Source organism: Physeter macrocephalus, chromosome 12 (genome assembly GCF_002837175.3).
Source record: "Physeter macrocephalus isolate SW-GA chromosome 12, ASM283717v5, whole genome shotgun sequence".
Classification (NCBI taxonomy): Eukaryota; Metazoa; Chordata; class Mammalia; order Artiodactyla; family Physeteridae; genus Physeter; species Physeter macrocephalus.
This window is the reverse complement of record NC_041225.1, coordinates 84,372,575-84,379,510: the sequence shown is the minus strand read 5'-3', so window position 1 is coordinate 84,379,510 and position 6,936 is coordinate 84,372,575.

The window sequence follows — 6,936 nt, the reverse complement described above, 5'->3', positions numbered from 1 at the left end:
GAATCGGCAGGCGGACTCTCAACCACTGCGCCACCAGGGAAGCCCAGGATTAATCTTAATTCAGTTCGTTAATTCTATTTTTAGTTGTGTCCATTTTATTCAGCCCATCTACCAATTTTTTTTAATATACAGCTTTGATTTATCACAGTTGCAAATGCACATAGTTTTAAAAGACAAATAGTTCTACAAGATTTGTTACAAAAAGAACAGCAGTTTTCCATCTCCTCTCTCTCTCCTCCATCTTTCTGCCAGGGAACTAGGCTGCTTTAGGCACAAACCCATCTGGGGCCATAGAATCCATTGATTCCTGAGATTATATAACAGGGTATCCCAATCACAAGTCACAGCAGTGTATAAGGCTTGCTCAAATAAAGTCTGTGAAAGGTTTGCAAGAGGGATTCTAATGTAGAAAACCTGTGTTTCCCAATTTTAAAAAATACATTCACCACCACATTCCTTGTAGCATTATTTACAATTGCCAAGATATGGAAACAACCTAAGTGTTCATCAGTGGATGAAGAGATAAAGAAGATGTATATATACACAATGGAATATTACTCCGCCAGAAAAAAGAATGAAATCTTGCCATTTGCTACAACATAGATGGACCTCGAAGGCATTATGCTAAGTGAAATAAATCAGACAAAGATAAATACGGTATGATCTCACTTATAGATGGAATCTGAAAAACAAAACAAACAAACAACAGCAACAAAAACCAAGCTCATAGATACAGAGAACAGATTGGTGGTTGCCAGAGGGAAGTGTGTGTGTGTCGGGCGGGTCAAAATGGGCAAAGGGTGTCAAAAGCTACAAATATCCGGCTATAAAATAAAATCATGGGCATGTAATGTACAGCATGGCGATTGTAGTTAATAATACTACAGTACATATTGGAAAGCTGCTAAGAGAGTAGATCTGAAAAGTCCTCATCACAAGAAAAAAAAAGAAAAGAAAATTTCTGTAACTGTGTGGTGGTGGATGTTAACTAGACTTATTGTGGTGATTATGTCACAATGTATATAAATACTGAATCATTATGCTGTATGCCTGAAAGTATTGATAATATAATGTCATATGTCAATTATACCTCACTTTAAAAACAAAATAAAATTTTAAAAATTAAGAAGATCTCTGTTTCCAACCTGCTAATTGAGAGTAAGGGAAAGAACAGTGATAAGGAAACAGACAGGAAAACAAGTCTGCTTGGGGACACCCCTGCCCAATGGTAGTGACAGTTCTACTTTCAGTGATTAGCACTGGACTTCCCTTTTCCCCATCTCCTCAAACCTGAGCCAGCAGATCACTGCCTCCATGGAGAAGGTGACACTGCAACTTGCTTCACTTCCATCCTGGGCTCCTTCAAGAAATTTAAGGCACAACATGGCAGCAGATGAGCAACATGCCTACATTAGTACAAACTTTGGATTAGGTCCTCTTTTGGTACTGTAATAATATTTATTCAATGAATTGGTGTTTGGAATGAGGTATTGCCCAATTTATCTCACTTTTAGATATTAGGATCTCAGAAATTTATGTTTGCCTAAAAGACAGACATTGTAAGCAGTGGTGATGAATCCTCTATGAACCCCATTCCCCATCAGGAGATAGTCTAATTCTACCAGAAATGTATCAAAGGAAAACCTGCCGCACTTGCTGTTTTCCTTTTTCCATGACCCCAAAGAGGAATGTCTTTTTTTCTTCTTCTCCAAAACCTATTTTGGCTACCATAAGATGCTGCAGCTCAACCAAAAGAGAAAGCTGATTTGACCACAGAGAGGTTAATCACTTGCATTACAACAGTATAAACTTTAGCAAAGTTTGACAAGCAAATAACAATGCACTTGTAGATCACTGGCTCCAGGGAAGTGCCCATTTCCACCTTTCACCCCACTCAGAAGCCTGGCAGCTGATGAGGAAGGTAATTTTCTTTCAAGATTGTTGACATTTTTTTTTTTAAGCATCTGCTCTTCTAGCTTGTACTTTTCCTGTTGCTATCCTGCACCTCACATATATGCCTCATGAAATCAAACTATCATTATGAAAATTAGCTCTGATAATAGGAGTCATCATGGTCTCATTTGTTTTTGCAAATACCCCAGGTGAACATGGACAGCCCTGAAGTGACTGCAGGTAAGTCAGCTATCACAAAAACACAGCAGCTGCAAATAGTATAGGGGGAGAGTTAGCATGATAATCCATTTTTCTATACAGCTGTCCCTTGGTATCCATGGGGACTTGGTACCAAGACCCCCCCATGACACCAAAATCCCTGGGTGCTTAAGTTCCTTACATAAAATGGCATAGTACAACATACCAGACTCAGAGTGGCCAAGATGGCAGAGTAGGAAGACCCTGAGCTCACTTCCTCCTACAGGCACACCAAAATTACTATTTACAGAGCACCTGTTGATGATAAAGGCTGGAATCTACCAGAAAAGATCTTCTACAACTAAAGATATAAAGAAGAAACCACAACAAGATGAGTAAAACGGGCGGAAACACGGTATAGTCAAGCCGCACACCCCCGGGTGGGCAACCCACAAATGGGAAGTTAATTACAATTGCAGAGGTTCTCCCCAAGAAGTGAGTGGTCTGAGCTCCACATAGGGCTCCCCAGCCTGGGGGTCCTACACCAGCAAAATGAACCCCCAGAACATTTGGCTTTGAAGGACAGCAGAGCTCACTTTCAGGAGAGACAGAGGGCTGTGGGAAATAGAGAGTCCACTCTTAAAGGATGCACACAAAATCTCACATGCTCTGGGACCCAGGGCAGAAGCAGTAATTCAAAATGAGCCTGGGTCAGACTTACCTACTGATCTTGGAGAACCTCCCAGAGAGGCAGGAGGCAACTGGGGCTCACCCTGGGGTCACAGACATTGGTGACAGCCATTTTTGAGAACTCCTTCTACCAGGTGGACACTGGTGTTAGTGTTAGTAAGCACCATTTTAGAATCCTCATTGTTAATTAGCACCAGGACCAGGCCTCACCCACTAGCCTGCTGGCACAAGTACTGGGACACCTAGGGCCAAGCAACTAGCAGTGTGGTGATACAGCCCCATCCACCAGCAAGCCTGCTGCCTTAAGACTCCATGAGCCCACAGTACCACCTGGCCCTGGCTGTGAACACCAGTGCACCAGCACTACCCCCTGGACCCGTAGGGACCTATAGCCAGGGACTCTGGGACAGGCTCTGCCCACCAGTGAGCTGACACTAGCCCCAGGACCCAGCCCTGACCACCAGCAGGCAGACACCACCTCCAAGACACCTTGGACCCCACAGCCAGCCACGTCAGGAAGCCATCCTAACCACCAGCAGGCTGACACTAGGTCTGGGACTCGTGGCCTTGCAACCATCTGCTCACGAACCTGGCTATGCCCAACCGTGGGCCAGCACTACACCCCTAGGGCCCACAGCCAGCGGGCTTGTAACCCAGCCCCCACCCACCAATGGCCAGCAGCCTCCACACAAGGCAGGGCCTGAAAGCCAACTAGACCAGAGGCCAGTCACACCTACCAGGCTACCCACAGTAGTCAGCTCGTCACAAGAGAAGGACACACACAGACCAAATAGAGGACACTCTTAGAGTAACAGCTCTGGTGACCAGAAGGGAGTGCCCTCCTGGGATGCATAGGATGTCTTCTACAAAAGGTCACTTCTCCAAGGTCAGGAAAAATAGCCAACCCACCAAATACATAGAAATAAAAACAGCAAATTAGGCAAAATGAGGTGACAGAGAAATATTTTCCAAAGGAACAAAATTAAGTCCCTGAAGAAGAACTAAGTGAGGTGGAGATAGGCAATCTACCTGATAAAGGGTTCAAGGTTATGATCATAAAGATGTCCAAAGAACTCAGGAAAAGATTGGGTGATCAGAATGAGAAGTTATAAGCTTTTAACCAAGAGTTAGAAAATATAAAGAACAACCAGAGATGAAGAATACAATAACTGAAATGGAAAAAACATGTGAAAGAATCAATAGTAGATTCAATGATACAGAGGAATGGATCAGTGAGCTGGAAGACAGAATGGTGGAAATCACTGAAGCTGAATAGGAAAAAGAAAAAAGAATAAAAATAAATGAGGAGGGCTTCCCTGGTGGCACAGTGGTTGCGCGTCCGCCTGCCGATGCAGGGGAACCGGGTTCGCGCCCCAGTATGGGAGGATCCCGCGTGCCGCGGAGCGGCTGGGCCCGTGAGCCATGGCCGCTGGGCCTGCGCGTCTGGAGCCTGTGCTCCGCAACGGGAGAGGCCGCGACGGGAAGGCCCGCATACCACAAAAAAAAAAAAAAAAATGAGGAGATCACTGAGATTTAAGAGCTCTCTGAGACAATATTAGGCCTACTAACATTCGCACTGTAGAGGTCTCAGAAGGAGAAGAGACAGAGAAAGGGGCAAAGAATATATTTGAGGACATAATAGCTGAAAACTTCCCTAACTAGGGAAAGGAAACAGACAACCAGGTCCAGGAAGAACAGAGTCCCAAACAGGATCAATGCAAAGAGGACCACACCAAGATACATTATAATTAAAATGACAAAAGTTAAAGATAAATAGAGAATATTAAAAGTAGCAAGGGAAAAGCAACAAGTTACACACAAGAGAATGCCCATAAGGCTATGATCTGACTTTTCAGCAGAAACTTTGCAGGCCAGAAAGGAGTGGGATGATATATTTCAAGTGATGAAGGAGAAAATCCTACAACCAAGAATACCTGGCAAGGCTTTCATTCAGGTTTGATTTAGGAATCAAAAGTTTTACATAAGGGCAAAAGCTAAAAGATTTCAGCACCACCAAACCAGCTTTACAAGAAATGTTAAAGGGACTTCTCTATGAGAAAAAGAAAAGACAGGCCACACGAAAGGAAAAAGCTCATTGGTAAAGGCAAATATACAGTAAAGGCAGTAAATCAGACACAGCCAACATCACACTCAATGGTGAAAAACTGAAAGCATTTCCTTTAATATCAAGAACAAGACAAAGATGCCCACTCTCACCACTTTTATTCAACATAGTATTGGAAGTCCTAGCCACAGCAATCAGACAAGAAAAAATAAATAAAAGGAATCAAAATTGGAAAGGAAGAAATAAAACTGTCACTGTTTGCAGATGACATGATACTATATACAGAAAATCCTCGAGACACCACCAGAAAACTAGTAGAGCTCATCAATGAATTTGGTAAAGCCACAGGATACAAAATTAATATACAGAAATCTGTTGTGTTTCTATACATTAACAATGAAATATTGAAAGAGAAATTAAGGAAACAATCCCATTTCCAATCATATCAAATAAATAAAATACCTAGGAATAAATCTAACTAAGGAGGTAAAAGACCTGTACTCAGAAAACTATAAGACATTGATGAAAGAAACTGAGGATGACACAAAGAGATGGAAAGCTATATCGTGTTCTTGGATTGGAAGAATTAATATTCTTAAAATGTCCATACTACCCAAGGCAATATACAGATTCAATGCAATCCCTGTTAAAATACCAATGACATTTTTGACAGATCTGGAACAAAATAATTCTAAACTTTGTATGAAAACACAAAAGACCACAAATAGTCAAAACAATCTTGAGAAAGGAGAACAAAGCTGGAGGTGTCATGTTCCCTGATTTCAGACTATACTGTATTACAAAGCTACTGTCATCAAAACGGCACAAAAACATACACATAGATCCATGGAACTGAATAGAAAGCCCGGAAACTAACCCACACTTATATGGGCAATTAATCTATGACAAAAGAGGCAAGAATATACAATGGGGAAAAGACAGCTTCTTCAATAAGTGGTGCTGGGAAAACTGGACAGCTATATGCAAAAGAATCAAACTGGACTACTCTCTCACACCATGCACAAAAATAAATTCAAAATGAATTAAGGGGGCTTCCCGGGTGCCGCAGTGGTTAAGAATCCGCCTGCCAATGCGGGGGACACGGGTTCAAGCCCTGGTCTGGGAAGATCCCACATGCCGGGGAGCAACTATGCCCGTGTGCTACAACTGAGCCTGTGCTCTAGAGCCCGAGGGCCACAACTACTAAAGTCCTCGAGCCTAGAGCCCGTGCTCCGCAAGAGAAGCCACTGCAATGAGAAGCCTGTGCAACCCAACAAAGACCTAATGAAGCCAAAAGTAAATAAATGAATTAATTTTTTAAAAAATGAATTAAGGACTTAATGTAAAACCTGAAACCAGAAAACATCTACAAAGAAACATAGGCAGTGCACTCTTTGACATCAGTCTTAGTAATATTTTTTTGGATATGTCTCCTCATGCAAGGGAAACAAAAGCAAAAATAAACAAATGGGACTATATCAAACTAAAATCTTTTGCACAGTGAAGGAAACTATCAACAAAATGAAAAGGCCACATACTGAATAGGAGAAGATATTTGCAAGCAATATATCTGATAAGGGGTTAATACGCAAAATATACAAAGAACTCATACAACTCAATATCAAAACAACAACAACAATCCAATTAAAAAATAGGCAGAGGATCTGAACACACATTTTTCCAAAGAAGAAATACAGATGGCCAACGAGCACATGAAAAGATGCTCAACATGGCTAATCACCAGGGAAATGCATATCAAACGCACAGTGAGAAATCACCTCACACCTGTCAGAACGGTTATTATCAAAAGGACAACAAATAACAAGTAACAAGTGTTGCCGAGGATGTGGAGAAAAAGGATCCCTCATGTACCGTTGGTGGGAATGTCAATTGGTGCAGCCACTACGGAAAATAGTATGGAGAGTCCTCAAAAAATTAAAACTAGAACTACTAGGGCTTCCCTGGTGGCACAGTGGTTGGGAGTCCGCCTGCCGATGCAGGGGACGCGGGTTCGTGCCCCGGTCCGGGAAGATCCCACATGCCGCGGAGAGGCTGGGCCCGTGAGCCATGGCCGCTGGGCCTGCGCGTCC